This window comes from Bos mutus, chromosome 24 (genome assembly GCF_027580195.1).
Source record: "Bos mutus isolate GX-2022 chromosome 24, NWIPB_WYAK_1.1, whole genome shotgun sequence".
In the NCBI taxonomy this organism is placed as follows: Eukaryota; Metazoa; Chordata; class Mammalia; order Artiodactyla; family Bovidae; genus Bos; species Bos mutus.
Window position 1 is genome coordinate 24367589 of NC_091640.1, and position 15564 is coordinate 24383152.

Below are 15564 nucleotides of genomic sequence, written 5' to 3' on the forward strand. Positions count from 1 at the left end.
AGCTCATGTCATCTATGAAGAGAGATAGTTTTGCTTCTTCCTTTAGAGTCGATATGCCTTTTATGTCTTATTCTTGACTAGTTGCCCTGTCCAGGACCTCTACAACAATGTTAAATTGAAGTGGTGAGACAAAATGTCCTTGTGTTATTCTTAATTCTTATTCTTAATTTTAGAGAAAATCATATTGTCATTTACCAGGGGTATATTAGCTGTGCATTTTTTCCTGGATTCCTTTTTAAATCAGGTTGAAGAAGTTCTTTTCTATTGCTATTGGTTGAGTTTTTTTTTATCATGAAAGGGTGTTGGATTTTTTAAATGATTTCCCTGATCCAGTAGTCATGTAAAGAGACAGTGATGTATAGAACAGTCTTTTGGACTCTGTGGGAGAGGGAGAGGGTGGGATGATTTGTGAGAATGGCATTGAAATATGTATAATATCATATATGAAATGAGTCGCCAGTCCAGATTCGATGCACAATACTGGATGCTTGGGGCTGGTGCACTGGGACAACCCAGAGGGATGGTATGGGAAGGGAGGAAGGAGAGGGTTCAGGATGGGGAACACATGTATACCTGTGGCAGATTCATTTCTATATATGGCAAAACAATACAATATTGTAAAGTTAAAAAATAAAATGAAATTAAAAAAAAAAAAAAAAGAAAGCTGAGCACTGAAGAATTGATGCTTTTGAACTGTGGTGTTGGAGAAGACTCTTGAGAGTCCCTTGGACTTCAAGGAGATCCAACCAGTCCATCCTAAAGGAAATCAGTCCTGAATATTCATTGGAAGGACTGATGCTGAGCTGAAACTCCAATACTTGGCTACCTAATGTGAAGAACTGACTCATTAGAAAAGACCCTGATGCTGGAAAAGATTGAAGGCAGGAGGAGAAGGGGACGACAGAGGATGAGATGGTTGGATGGCATCACTAACTCAAAGGACATGAGTTTGAGCAAGCTCTGGGAGTTGGTGATGGACAGGCAAGCCTGGCATGCTGGAGTCCATGGGGTTGTGAAGAGTCAGACACAACTGAGCAACTGAACTGACTGACTGGATCTATTGAGGTAATCTGGAGAAGGAAATGGCAACCCACTCCAGTATTCTTGCCTGGGAAATGGATGGAGGAGCTTGGCAGGCTATGGTTCATGGGGTCACTAAAAGTGGGACATGACTTACCATTGAGCATGCACACTCACATGCATTGTGATAATCACGTTGATTTTTGTTCTATATTCTATGAACATGATGTGTTACACTGATTTATTTTCAGATGCTATGCCAACCTTGCATTCCTGGGTTGAACTCCATTTGGCCATCGTGTATAATCTTTTTTGTACATTGCTGACTACAAATTTGACTTCAGTTCTTATCAGTACTCTGCACACTATTTGAAAAATGGTGACTGAAGGGCTTCACTGGTGGCTCAGCTGGTAAAGAATTCATCTGCAATGCAGGAGACTTGGGTTTGACTTGGGATTAGGAAGATCCCCTGGAGAAGCAAACAGCTACCCACACCAGTATTCTGGCCTGGAGAATTCCATGGACTGTATAATCCATGGGGTCACAAAGAGTCGGACATGACTAAGAGACTTTCACTTCACTAATGTGAAACACTAAATATGGCAGCAATAATAATATGCTTGCTTGGCTCTGTGTTGGACATTTTTACATCCATTGACTCATTTGATCTTCATATCACCCCAATGAATTGGATCTTAGTATTGTCCTAATTTTACAGACTATAAACCTGATTCCCAGAGAAGTTATGTAACCTACCCAAGATCATAGTTCTAGTGAGTAGAGATGCTGATGTTCTAAACTAGACAGTTTGACTCCATAACTGAGTTTTTGGCCACCCATTCCAGGAGTATGAATGCCTGTGTGTGTGTGTGTGTGTGTATTAAGTTGCTTCAGTCATGTCTGACTCTTTATGACCCTATGAACTGTAGCCTGCCAGGCTCCTCCGTCCATGGGATTCTCCAGACAAGTATACTGAAGTAGGTTGCCATTTCCTCCTCCAGGTGAAGTAAGCATACTCTTTCCTAAAGTGAGAACTGTATCTTTCCTTGGATTTTCACTTTCATCGTCTGTTGTGTTCAGGGTTTGAGTCATTGCTACTGCTGCTGCTGCTAAGTTGCTTCAGTTGTGTCTGACTCTGTGCGACCCCATAGATGGCAGCCTACCAGGCTCCCCCGTCCCTAGGACTCTCCAGGCAAGAACACTGGAGTGAGTTGCCATTTCTTTCTTCAATGTATGAAAATGAAAAGTGAAAGTGAAGTTGCTCAGTCGTGTCCAACTCTTAGTGACCTCATGAACTGCAGCCTACCAGGCTCCTCCGCCCATGGGATTTTCCAGGCAAGAGTACCGGAGTGGGGTGCCATTGCCTTCTCCAGTTTGAGTCGTTAAAGATGAATTAACAGTGCTGACTGACAAAGTTGTTTCTGGGGGCAGAGGTTCATTTAATTTAGATTCAGTTTGGTACCCATGCACCATAATCTATAAGGGATGAGAGTATGTGGGATAACTGAAACTAGATCACAAATACACACTGGACTTGACTAGAAAATGTCCAATCTCTTTTCTCTAAAATGTAGAACTAAGACCTAACTCACTGTCTTTAATATTTGTATGATTATTTGGTCAGGATGTTTAGAAAGACTTCTCTAAGGTTGTCTTGCCAGATATGTTTGAGTTTCTCAGGTAACAGATGTATTAATAATGAGGAGTTTTCAGAGGAACAAAGTCTTAAAGAGAATATGCAAGATGTGTATAGCCATAAAGATAAATGAAATAATATTTTGGATTGATGGAACATGGTTTTCTTTTTCCAAAATACTCTTTGGTGTGATCATATTGTTTTACAATTCATGGAAGGAGAAACATTAAATAAGTGAATAAGTAAGCTTATTTCAAAGACAAAAGAGACTGAAATTGTAACATATTCAAATACCATTTTGAATCTTTTTTTCTATTTCCTGATTTATATTTCCCAATGCCCTTTACATTTTTGTATTTAATAGTTTTCTGGGGTTGTTTTAGAAAGTATGAAGAAATTTTAGCTGCCAAGTTGAAGAGAGCTTTAAAAATATCTACACCAAAAAAATAATATACTACAGAAAATTATCATTCAAATTAAACAAAATGAGCTAACATTAATTAAAACTCCTTATTTTTTTCCTGGTGAATATCTCAGTTCTTCACAGCTCCTGAACTCCAGGAGCTAATACTTAAGTAGCTGTTGATCAATTCTACTAGGATGAACAGAATTTCTGAGGAGCCCTTGTCTTTATCAGTGAGGAAAGTTGGAAGAAAGAGTTCAACTCAACTATTTCTGCCCTAAATTCTTGTGATTCTGAGCTCTTTTGTTTCACAAAACAACTGTGTGTGAAGTGTCAGCTCTATGCTCTCTCCCACTGCCCGTCTGTATCGCTGCATGGCTTTGCATTGCTTAAGGATAAACAGGTTGAAGTTGCATATGGTTAACATTTTTTGTTTGAGCTGGTGCAGGGAGAGATCCTTTAGCATCTGCAGGTCTCACATGGTGTCATGGGCAGTAAAGGAATGACTGAAGTAGTTGCAGACAGCATGGAGTCTACATTCCTCTCTTTGCCTAAGAAATCATGGATAATTAAATTAACATGGATTGAATGCAAACCATGAGAGCAAAGGCATGAGAAACCCCCATCTCCATGTGGGATCGCCATATTTACCTGTATTATATGAGGCAATAAAAACCAGAGGAGAAAAGTAATAAAAACAAAACAGTAATAAAAACTTATATTTACATAATTTCTTTCTACCCCAGGATTCCAAAGCATTTAATGAAAGTCATATAGGAAAATCTGTCACGGGACCTGTGACTTGCAACTGGCAGAAGAGCTTATTAACAATTACAGGTTGGCCAAAGGAACTAGAGACAAAATACATTTTAGAAAGAGTCCTGCCTTTTGTCTTCTGACTTATCCTTGTACCTTTATGACTATAAATCAGAGTGATCAATTTCAAACATACTTTTAACTTGTGATTTGAAAGTGGCGAGAATCATTAAAAGCTCATGAAGTCAACAAATTACAATCAACCTAGAACTGTGAAATCCATGCTCACTTAGGAAAGTGTCAAGTGCACATTTTATGTCCATTCATCGGTGCTTCTCAGTGTGGAATTGAAGGACAAGGGCTTTATCTTAGGTGCCCAGCATTATCAGGTTTCCCAGGCATCTTCTCTATACTAGTTGAAATTCATACTGTGGCTATGAAATCAGGCCGGTTTTGTTATGACTTGAAAAGATTTGTAAGGCACAGATGTTAGCTCCAGCTGTTTTTATCAGTAATCTGCAGGCTAAGGTGGTCCTCTGTAAGTTGTACTCTTATAGATGCCATGAGAGTGTGTTCTACTACTATCACTCGTATATTGAGACTCTCCACGTGAAAAAGGATTTGAGAGAGAGATTGTGCCTGAAGCCAGTAAGATGTTTGAAAGATTAGACAATAATAAAATGGCTACTTCCCCAGAACATGAGCACTTCTGTGGCAAATCCATTGTTTTTCAACTCAACAAAATCTCTTGTAAGTTTCAGGCAGGTGCCATTTATTATACCCATAATCCTACTTATAATAATATTAGTGAATGCATACAATGTGTGCATTCTGTAATATTTTTTGAACATACTACCACATTTAAAGCTCAGCAACATGATGAGGTGGGTACCACTTTTATTCTCGTATAAGGATAACACCAACTAGATGGACATGAGTTTGAGTAAGCCCCAGGAATTGGTGATGGACAGGGAAGCCTGGCATACTGCAATGGGGTCTCAAAGAGTGGCACATGACTGAGTGACTGAACTGAACTGACTGAAGGATAATGCAACCAAAGTTTCAGTTGGTTAAATTATCTGCTAGTGTCACAGCCATTTGCAAAGTGCTTTGGGTCTAAATTGAAGTCACAATGAAATCATTCTTTAGTCACTACTTCTCAGAGTCTTATTTCTAGATTATAAGTCCAAGAATAAGGGAAAGTAAACACTCTTCTGGGCTTCCCAAGAGGCCCAGAGGTAAAGAATCCACCTGCCAATGCAGGAGATGCCAGTTCAATCCCTGGGTCAGGAAGAATCCCTGGAGAAGGTAATGGCAACCAACTCCAGTATTTCTGCCTGGGAAATCCCATGGACAGAGAAGCCTGGCAGGCTATAGTCCATAGGGTTGTAAGGAATTGGATGTGACTGACTACACACACACACACAAATGCTCTTCTATCAGTTTGAAAGTGAAAGTGAAGTCGCTCAGTCATGTCCGACTCTTTGCAATCCCGTGGACTGTAGCCCACCAGGTTCCTCCGTCCATGGGATTCTCCAGGCAAGAATACTGGAGTGGGTTGCCATTTCCTTCTCCAGGGGGTCTTCCTGACTCCGGGATCAAACCCAGGTCTCCCGCATTGCAGGCAGATGCTTTAACCTCTGAGCCACCTGGGAAGCCCTTCTATCAGTTTAGTTGAAAGGAAAGTAAGGAGTGGAATCTCATAAGGTCAGAGATGAGACAAATACAAAATACAAATACAAAATCAGGCCTATATCCTAGCTATTGATCAGATCAGATCAGTCGCTCAGTAGTGTCCAACTCTTTGCGACCCCATGAATCGCAGCACGCCAGGCCTCCCTGTCCATCACCAACTCCCGGAGTTCACTCAGACTCACATCCATCGAGTCAGTGATGCCATCCAGCCATCTCATTCTCTGGCGTCCCCTTCTCCTCCTGCTCCCAGTCCCTCCCAGCATCAGAGTCTTTTCCAGTGAGTCAACTCTTCACATGAGGTGGCCAAAGTACTGGAGTTTCAGCTTTAGCATCATTCCTTCCAAAGAAATCCCAGGGCTGATCTTCAAAATGGACTGGTTGGATCTCCTTGCAGTCCAAGGGACTCTCAAGAGTCTTCTCCAACACCACAGTTCAAAAGCATCAATTCTTCGGCACTCAGCCTTCTTCACAGTCCAACTCTCATATCCATACATGACCACAGGAAAAACCATAGCCTTCACTAGATGAACCTTTTTTGGCAAAGTAATGTCTCTGCTTTTGAATATGCTATCTAGGTTGGTCATAACTTTCCTTCCAAGGAGTAAGGGTCTTTTAATTTCATGGCTGCAGTCACCATCTGCTGTGATTTTGGAGCCCAGAAAAATAAAGTCTGACACTGTTTCCACTGTTTCCCCATCTATTTCCCATGAAGTGGTGGGACCGGATGCCATGATCTTCGTTTTCTGAATGTTGAGCTTTAAGCCAACTTTTTCACTCTCCTCTTTCACTTTCATCAAGAGGCTTTTGAGTTCCTCTTCACTTTCTGCCATAAGGGTGGTGTCATCTGCATATCTGAGGTTTTTGATATTTCTCCCGGCAATCTTGATTCCAGTTTGTGTTTCTTCCAGTCCAGCATTTCTCATGATGTACTCTGCATATAAGTTAAATAAACAGGGTGACAATATACAGCCTTGACGAACTCCTTTTCCTATTTGGAACCAGTCTGTTGTTCCATGTCCAGTTCTAACTGTTGCTTCCTGACCTGCATACAAATTTCTCAAGAGGCAGATCAGGTGGTCTGGTATTCCTATGTCTTTCAGAATTTTCCACAGTTGATTGTGATCCACACAGTCAAAGGCTTTGGCATAGTCAATAAAGCAGAAGTAGATGTTTTTCTGGAACTCTCTTGCTTTTTCTATGATCCAGCGGATGCTGGCAATTTGATCTCTGGTTCCTCTGCCTTTTCTAAAACCAGCTTGACCATCAGGAAGTTCACGGTTCACGTATTGCTGAAGCCTGGCTTGGAGAATTTTGAGCATTACTTTGTAGCATGTGAGATGAGTGCAATTGTGTAGTAGTTTGAGCATTCTTTGGCATTGCCTTTCTTTGGGATTGGAATGAAAACTGACCTTTTCCAGTCCTGTGGCCACTGCTGAGTTTTCCAAATTTGCTGGAATATTGAGTGCAGCACTTTCACAGCATCATCTTTCAGGATTTGGAATAGCTCAACTGGAATTCCATCACCTCCACTAGCTTTGTTCGTAGTGATGCTTTCTAAGGCCCACTTGACTTCACACTCCAGGATGTCTGGCTCTAGGTCAGTGATCACACCATCGTGATTATCTGGGTCATGAAGATCTTTTTTGTACAGTTCTGTGTATTCTTGCCATCTCTTCTTAATATCTTCTGCTTCTGTTAGGTCCATACCATTTCTGTCCTTTATCGAGCTCATCTTTGCATGAAATGTTCCTTTGGTATCTCTGATTTTCTTGAAGAGATCTCTAGTCTTTCCCATTCTGTTGTTTTCCTCTATTTCTTTGCATTGATCACTGAGAAAGGCTTTCTTATCTCTTCTTGCTATTCTTTGGAACTCTGCATTCAGATGCTTATATCTTTCCTTTTCTCCTTTGCTTTTCACTTCTCTTCTTTTCACAGCTATTTGTAAGGCCTCCCCAGACAGCCATTTTCATATCATTATTTTTATCAATTCACCAACAAAAACTATATATTTTCATTGCTGTAGTGGAGATCACAACTAAACTGTTATAATACTGATCACATTAGAAAAATAAAGCATAAGCACTGTCTCTTGTAAAGGGGATTTTTTATGTTCTACTTGATATGACTTCATAAGACAAGACATAATAGCTTTTATTACCAATCTGTGAACTTCTGCAATCCCCTTATTCACTCTACACACTCCCAGTCTCAGTTCCCCTTTTAAACTCTTCCCAGCTCTAAAATTCAATGAGCCTGTAAGTCTAAGTCACTGCAGTTTGGTTTAAATTTATTTATTTTTTAATTGAAGAATAATTGCTTTACAGAACTGTATTGGTTTATGCAGTTTTTTGAAAATACTCTTTCTTTTATATTCATTATTCTTGTTATGTCATTCAGAATATGACAGTTGCTATTAACCAAGTATACTCAAATAGTCTCACAAACACTGGATGTTCATTATAGCAAGCCTGACTCCAACAAACCTTCATGAATCAACCTGTTACAAAATACAGCATTCCAGTACGGTAGATAAATAATATCATCTGCTACAGCTTCCCAAAACATTCTTCATAAGTGATGTTCTATGCAACGTGATTAGAAAGCACTGCCATCTCCCTTAAGGTTAAACTTGTGATCCTCACGTATATACATAGGAAATAAAAACCTCTGCATAGAATTGTATTCATATCATTTATGAAGCAGAAATAAAGAATCACAGAGAATGAAATGTTTTTGTAACAGCAAAGAATCATGGCTAATATTTCCCAAGACTTTGCTCTGTCCAGCACTTTACAGGTGTTACCTCATTCAATTTAAATGTATTTAAATGTAAAAAGCATGGCTAGGAATTCTTGAGCCTTTCCTCATTTAATTCTCACAATAACTCTGTGAAGTAATGAAGTCAATAACTGATATTCTAATCAATATTTTGTTATTTAGAAATTTCCCATTTTATTTGAATTTTGCTTGTCAAATTCTCCCCCATAAACAACAGAGACTGTTATTTTTCATCCAGTGTGTCTCTCCTTCTTTCTTTACGAAGAGAATGCTAATTGGATTATGGGTGCCAAAGTGCCCACCTAAAAACCTGCATTTCCATCGTCTCTGGTAGTAAGAGATGTTCCTACTGCTGACCAATCATATATAAACAGAAATTTGCTGGTAGGAACTCTGAGTAAGCTGATTTATTTATTATCAGTAAGACCAATAGCAGCAAAGAGCTCAGTCTTCTGTTTGTTTGTTCTGATTATTTTTTGTTGGAGTATGGTTGCTTTATAATGTGTTAGTTTCAGGTGTACAGCAAACTGAATCACTTATACACATACATATATCCACTCTTTTTTAACTTCTTTTCCCTGTAGGTCATTACAGAGTATTGAGTAGAGTTTCCTGCACTATACCCTAGGTGCTTATTAGTTATCTATAGTTATCTATTTTATATATACTTAACTAATATATAATAGTGTAATTATGTCAATCCCAATCTTCCAATTCATCCCACCCTTCCTTTCCCCCCTGGTAACCATAAGTAGAAGATGGCTGGATGACATCACCGACTTGATGGACATGAGTTTGAGTGAACTCTGGGAGTTGGTGATGGACAGGGAGGCCGGGCGTGCTGCGATTCATGGGGTCGCAAAGAATCAGACACGACTGAGCGACTGAACTGAACTGAACTGAACCATAAGTTAGTTTTCTACATGTGTGATTCCATTTCTGTTTTGTAAATAAGTTCATTTATATCATTTTGTAGATTTCACATACAAGCCATTTGCAGCAACACGCTTATCTTTCTATTGAATGTGTTACTTAAAAGGCTTAGTCAAAAAGACCTAAGCCCATGTCATCGTCAGACTCTTGAGACTCTTCTTTCTTTATTTATGTGTTCTTCTGTTCAGCTGGGACAGCAGTGGTGGAGGGGGCCGGACTCCTGAGGAGAGACTACCAGCGGCTGGAGCAGGTCCACCAGCCCCCACATGGCCAGTGAGGCTCCCAGTGTTGACACTGGCCAGAGCCTGTGCAAACCAACCTGCCAGAAAGAGCCAATGTTTACACCGGCTGCTTTAATGAAGGCATTGATCTTGTCCTCCGTGAACCTCACCGTGTAGAATGAGGGCTGAATAGATGCAGGTGAGCTCTGAGATGGAGGCCATCTTTGAGTGCTAGGCGAGGGCTACGGTGTGGTGCTAGTCTTTGGATGAAGTGGGGGCCTCACCCCAATGTGGTCTTGCTTCCTTGGAAGGACTAAGCATCTTAGGGCAGCTGAGAAAAGGTAAGTTTTTTATTTTTTTATTTTTATTTATGTTTTCAGATCAGATCAGTCGCTCAGTCGTGTCCGACTCTTTGCGACCCCATGAATTGCAGCATGCCAGGCCTCCTGTCCATCAACTCCTGGAGTTCACTGAGACTCACGTCCATCGAGTCAGTGATGCCATCCAGCCATCTCATCCTCTGGCGTCCCCTTCTCCTCCTGCTCCCAGTCCCTCCCAGCATCAGAGTCTTTTCCAATGAGTCAACTCTTCGCATGAGGTGGCCAAAGTACTGGAGTTTCAGCTTTAGCATCATTCCTTCCAAAGAAATCCCAGGGCTGATCTCCTTCAGAATGGACTGGTTGGATCTCCTTGCAGTCCAAGGGACTCTCAAGAGTCTTCTCCAACACCACAGTTCAAAAGCATCAATTCTTTGGGGCTTAGCCTTCTTCACAGTCCAACTCTCACATCCATACATGACCACAGGAAAAACCATAGCCTTGACTAGACGAACCTTTGTTGGCATAGTAATGTCTCTGCTTTTGAATATGCTATCTAGGTTGGTCATAACTTTCCTTCCAAGGAGGGCATTTAAATTATTATTATTATTATTATTATTATTTTGGCTGTTCTCTGAAATCTTAGTTCCCCCACCAGGGATCAAAAGCTGTATTGGGATCTTGGAGTCTTAACCACTAGACTTCCACAGAAGTCTCAAGCCTTTTTGAATAGGATCAGTCTCGAGAAGAGGTTTAAGGGGACACGCACTAAACACAGATGGTCCCAGATGGGTCTACCGTGGCCCAGTTAACATCTTGTTTTTCTTTTCATACCACTTTGTACCTCTGGGTGTCAGGGCCCTTCTTTTCCAAGTGGGGCCTTTGGAAAGTGTGGTCTTCATGCTGCATTTGGACGGAACTCCACACAATTTGGAGCATGTGAGATGATCCTTAAAGGATTAAGGTAAGCGTTAGAAGAAGGCTGTTGATGGATAGTGTCCCTGTGTTAAAGAACAGTCAGGAGAGCAGAAAAAGTGGTGCTTGCCAGGCTTTCACCTCTTACCCTTGGCATGTCCTCTCCAGATGCTGATAGCAAGTCTTTCCATGTGACCCTACAGGTCAATCTAATCCTAACCTCCTGTACTGCCACCATCTCCAATCTCCCAACCTTGGGACCTGGGGATGGAGAGTGGTAAGGAAATTCCTCTGCTTCTCCCTGTAGGATCTTCCTACTCTGTTGTTAGATGCTTTGCTCTTTTCAGTTCAGTTCAGTTCAGTCGCTCAGTCGTGTCGACTCTTTGCGACCCCATGAATTGCAGCATGCCAGGCCTCCGTGTCCATCACCAACTCCCGGAGTTCACTCAGACTCACGTCCATCGAGTCAGTGATGCCATCCAGCTATCTCATCCTCTGGCGTCCCCTTCTCCTCCTGCCCCCAATCACTCCCAGCTTCAGAGTCTTTTCCAATGAGTCAACTCTTCACATGAGGTGGCCAAAGTACTGGAGTTTCAGCTTTAGCATCATTCCTTCCAAAGAAATCCCAGGGCTGATCTCCTTCAGAATGGACTGGTTGGATCTCCTTGCAGTCCAAGGGACTCTCAAGAGTCTTCTCCAACACCACAGTTCAAAAGCATCAGTTCTTCAGCACTCAGCTTTCTTCACAGTCCAACTCTCATATCCACACATGACCACTGGAAAAACCATAGCCTTGACTAGACGGACCTTTGTTGGCAAAGTAATTTTAAGTAGTGCAAATCTAAATTTTAAACTAAAATCATAAAAATACTAGGAACTGTGCTGTAACTGAAAATGTATATGATAACATCAAAGCAAAAAACACTTTAAAGGAAAAAATGAACTCTACACATTTTTTAAATGTCTGAAGCAAATTAATTGAAAAACTTTAAAAACCTGGAAAAATATTTATAATATATAAGACATTAAAGTTTTACTGTTTTAAATACATGGAGAGTCCTTACAAATTAATATTTTTAAAAGAGTATGTAGTCTAGTAAACAAATGAACCAAGAACATGAACTGGCAATAAGACACAGATATATACACGTGCACACACGTAACCAAATAGAGACCAGGAAAATTTTAAGTTCAATTCCTTTTCTGGTCAAATAAAAGCTGGTTGAATCAGAGTTGTTACCTAGAAAATTTACTTTAAAATTGATAGTACTTGGGTACTAGCAGTCATCAACAATCTTAGTATAAATTGGTACAGCTATGCTGAATGTAACTTTGGAAAAATATATTCATTTTTTAATCCTAAAATTATGCACAGACAATAATTCTTCCTCTAAGAATTCACCCTAAGAAAATGATTATAGAATGTAACAAAGATTTATTTACCAAGGTTATTTATCAATACACTTGTTTAAAATAGCCAAACACATGGAAATAACCTTAATCCTATCATTTGAGAATTGGTTGAATAAACTCTGTATACCCACGTAATGGGAAATTATGAAACCATTTTGAATAAGATTGAAAAATAATATCTAGGAAGAGAGATATAGTCATGTTTTATTGTGGGCAAAGCTTACAAAATAGTTTATAAGGTATGATTCATGATTGTAACATTTTAAAATAAGAATATACATGGAAATAAAGAAAAACTATACAACTGAGGTTATTTCTGACTGACAGCCCTGCAGTGTTTATTATTTTCTCTTTATCCCTTGTCTATTTATAATCATATAAATCTTCTACAGTGAACACTGATTGCTGTCATAAGAGATTATTATTTTGAAATATTAAAGCTAAAGGCAAATAGGTAATTAAGTAGTACAGGAATGAATTTTGATGCCATATGCGAAAGTTGGTTTGAAATATGTATGAGGGGAGTATCGGTGCATTGAAATCCCAAGCTGAGAACGAGGAAAGCAGTTGTGTCATGGAAAGAAGGATTTCAGATAAAACAAGTGTGCAGAGGAAGACAAGCTGAGATTTGAAACCGCTACAGAGGGACAAGGATGGCATTGACTATTAGTTCAGATAAGAAATTCAAGGAGCAAACTTTGAATGCATTTGAGTATTATTAAGTCAACTTGATATCATACAAAATAATAATGTGTTTTTATTTGGTGCAAATGTGGTAATGGCCAAGTTACTCTCAAATGCAGACACCTTGAAGGGGAGCCTGCAGAACCCTGGAGGCAGTTAATTGATCTCCAGCATGACTGGGATTTTCAAGCTGGTGTTAAGTTTAACAATCTTGAAAGGTGTTTTGGAGTTCAAATGCAAAATAAGTCCCTCTCTTGGAGGAAATTCTGTGAATTAGTTGGAGACACAGGCATTTACTGCTCACAGTTTTCCTCATTTGCTGGAGGGTATCGTTATCTTTATAGTTCTATATATAAAATAGGTAAGTGTCCTAGGTCATGCCTCTTCCCAGGAAAAATTGATTACGTGCTAGTAAGCGAAAGGAAGCCTGGAAACGTCTGCTAATGGACAGAGATATAGAGACATAACACAATGCAAAAGCCCATACGTTTGGAAAACTGATGTCTTTCCCCAGCCATCAAGGAATTGTCCTCTTCATCCCATTTGGGACTAACACATATATATATTATTGATATTGACTATGCCAAAGCCTTTGACTGTGTGGATCACAATCAACTGTGGAAAATTCTGAAAGAGATGGGAATACCAGACCACCTGATCTGCCTCTTGAGAAATTTGTATGCAGGTCAGGAAGCAACAGTTAGAACTGGACATGGAACAACAGACTGGTTCCAAATAGGAAAAGGAGTTCGTCAAGGCTGTATATTGTCACCCTGTTTATTTAACTTATATGCAGAGTACATCATGAGAAATGCTGGACTGGAAGAAACACAAACTGGAATCAAGATTGCCGGGAGAAATATCAATAACCTCAGATATGCAGATAACACCACCCTTATGGCAGAAAGTGAAGAGGAACTCAAAAGCCTCTTGATGAAAGTGAAAGAGGAGAGTGAAAAAGTTGGCTTAAAGCTCAACATTCAGAAAACGAAGATCATGGCATTTGGTCCCATCACTTCATGGGAAATAGATGGGGAAACAGTGGAAACAGTGTCAGACTTTATTTTTTTGGGCTCCAAAATCACTGCAGATGGTGACTGCAGCCATGAAATTAAAAGATGCTTACTCCTTGGAAGGAAAGTTATGACCAACCTAGATAGCATATTCAAAAGCAGAGACATTACTTTGCCAACAAAGGTTCATCTAGTCAAGGCTATGGTTTTTCCTGTGGTCATGTATGGATATGAGAGTTGGACTGTGAAGAAGGCTGAGCGCTGAAGAATTGATGCTTTTGAACTGTGGTGTTGGAGAAGACTCTTGAGAGTCCCTTGGACTGCAAGGAGATCCAACCAGTCCATTCTGAAGGAGATCAGCCCTGGGATTTCTTTGGAAGGAATGATGCTAAAGCTGAAACTCCAGTGCTTTGGCCACCTCATGTGAAGAGTTGACTCACTGGAAAAGACTCTGATGCTGGGAGGGATTGGGGGCAAGAGGAGAAGGGGACGCCAGAGGATGAGATGGCTGGATGGCATCACTGACTCGATGGACGTGAGTCTGAGTGAACTCCGGGAGTTGGGGATGGACAGGGAGGCCTGGCTGTGATTGGACATGACTGAGAGACTGATCTGATATACACTGTATAGCACAAGGAACTCCACTCAGTACTCTCTGGTGACCTAAATGGGAAGGAAATCCAAAAAGAGGAGATATATATATATATATATATATATATATATATAGCTGATTCACTGTGCTGTACAGTAGAAACTAAATAACACAACATTTAAAAGCATCAATACTCCAATAACAGTTTTTTTAAAAACTCGGAGTTGTCTTCTTAGGGGGAAATTTGTTATTTCCAAGGACTGCACATTAACACTCCCAGAATTTTTCTATGTTCCAGAAAAACCACTACATAGACATTTCCACCACGTTAGTATTCGTATTTCCTAACACATGGGTGTATAGAATGTTACAGCAATTGGCTACAAACTGGATGGAAAGTTTTGTGGTTAATGAAACCAACTTGCCTTGAGAAGCAGGTATACCTGGATTTACCACTGAACTCATTTTCCTAACGTGCAAAATTGAGATAACAATACCTCACTTATACAGTCGTTTACAAGATAAAAATAAATAATACTCATAAATGCCTAGTCCATAATAAACAATATCTACTGTTGAGGCATGATTTGAGGGGGAAGTTGGGGAGGACTTGGAAATGTGTAAGACAAGAATACAGTCGCTCCTTTAACAACATAGGTTTGAACTATGCAGGTACACTTATACAAGGAATTTTTTTTTTCAATAGTAAGTAGCACAGTACTACACAGGTGTATGGTTGGTTGAACACACAGATGTGGAATTGTGGATGCAAGGGTCAATCCTAAGTGATACATGTCGATTTTCCACTTCATGGAGGATCATTGCCCCTAACCTCTGCATTGTTCAAAGATCAACTGCATATGTAACTTGAACTGAAGTACATCAATACATTGGCAGTGATTTTTAAACTATTTACTGAAATATAGTTGATTTACAATGTTTTGTTAGTTTCAGGTGTACAACAAAGTGTTTCCATTAAACATATATAAAAATATATGTTAGTTTTTTTACATTCTCTTCCACTGTAGGTTATTGCACGATATTGAGTATAGTTCCCTGTGCTATACAGCAAGTACCTGTTACCTATTTTATATATAGTAGTGCATAGTACTCTTGCCTGGAAAATCCCATGGACGGAGGAGCCTGGTAGGCTGCAGTCCATGGGGTCGCTAGGAGTAGGACACGAC

The 15564-nt window shown here is 40.0% G+C and overlaps 1 pseudogene; it reads right to left on the reverse strand.

The window, feature by feature from the left end:
* Positions 1–9330: 9330 nt before the first annotated feature.
* On the reverse strand, positions 9331–9665 carry LOC102279831 (large ribosomal subunit protein P1 pseudogene; annotated as a pseudogene).
* Between the last annotated feature and the right edge of the window lie 5899 nt (positions 9666–15564).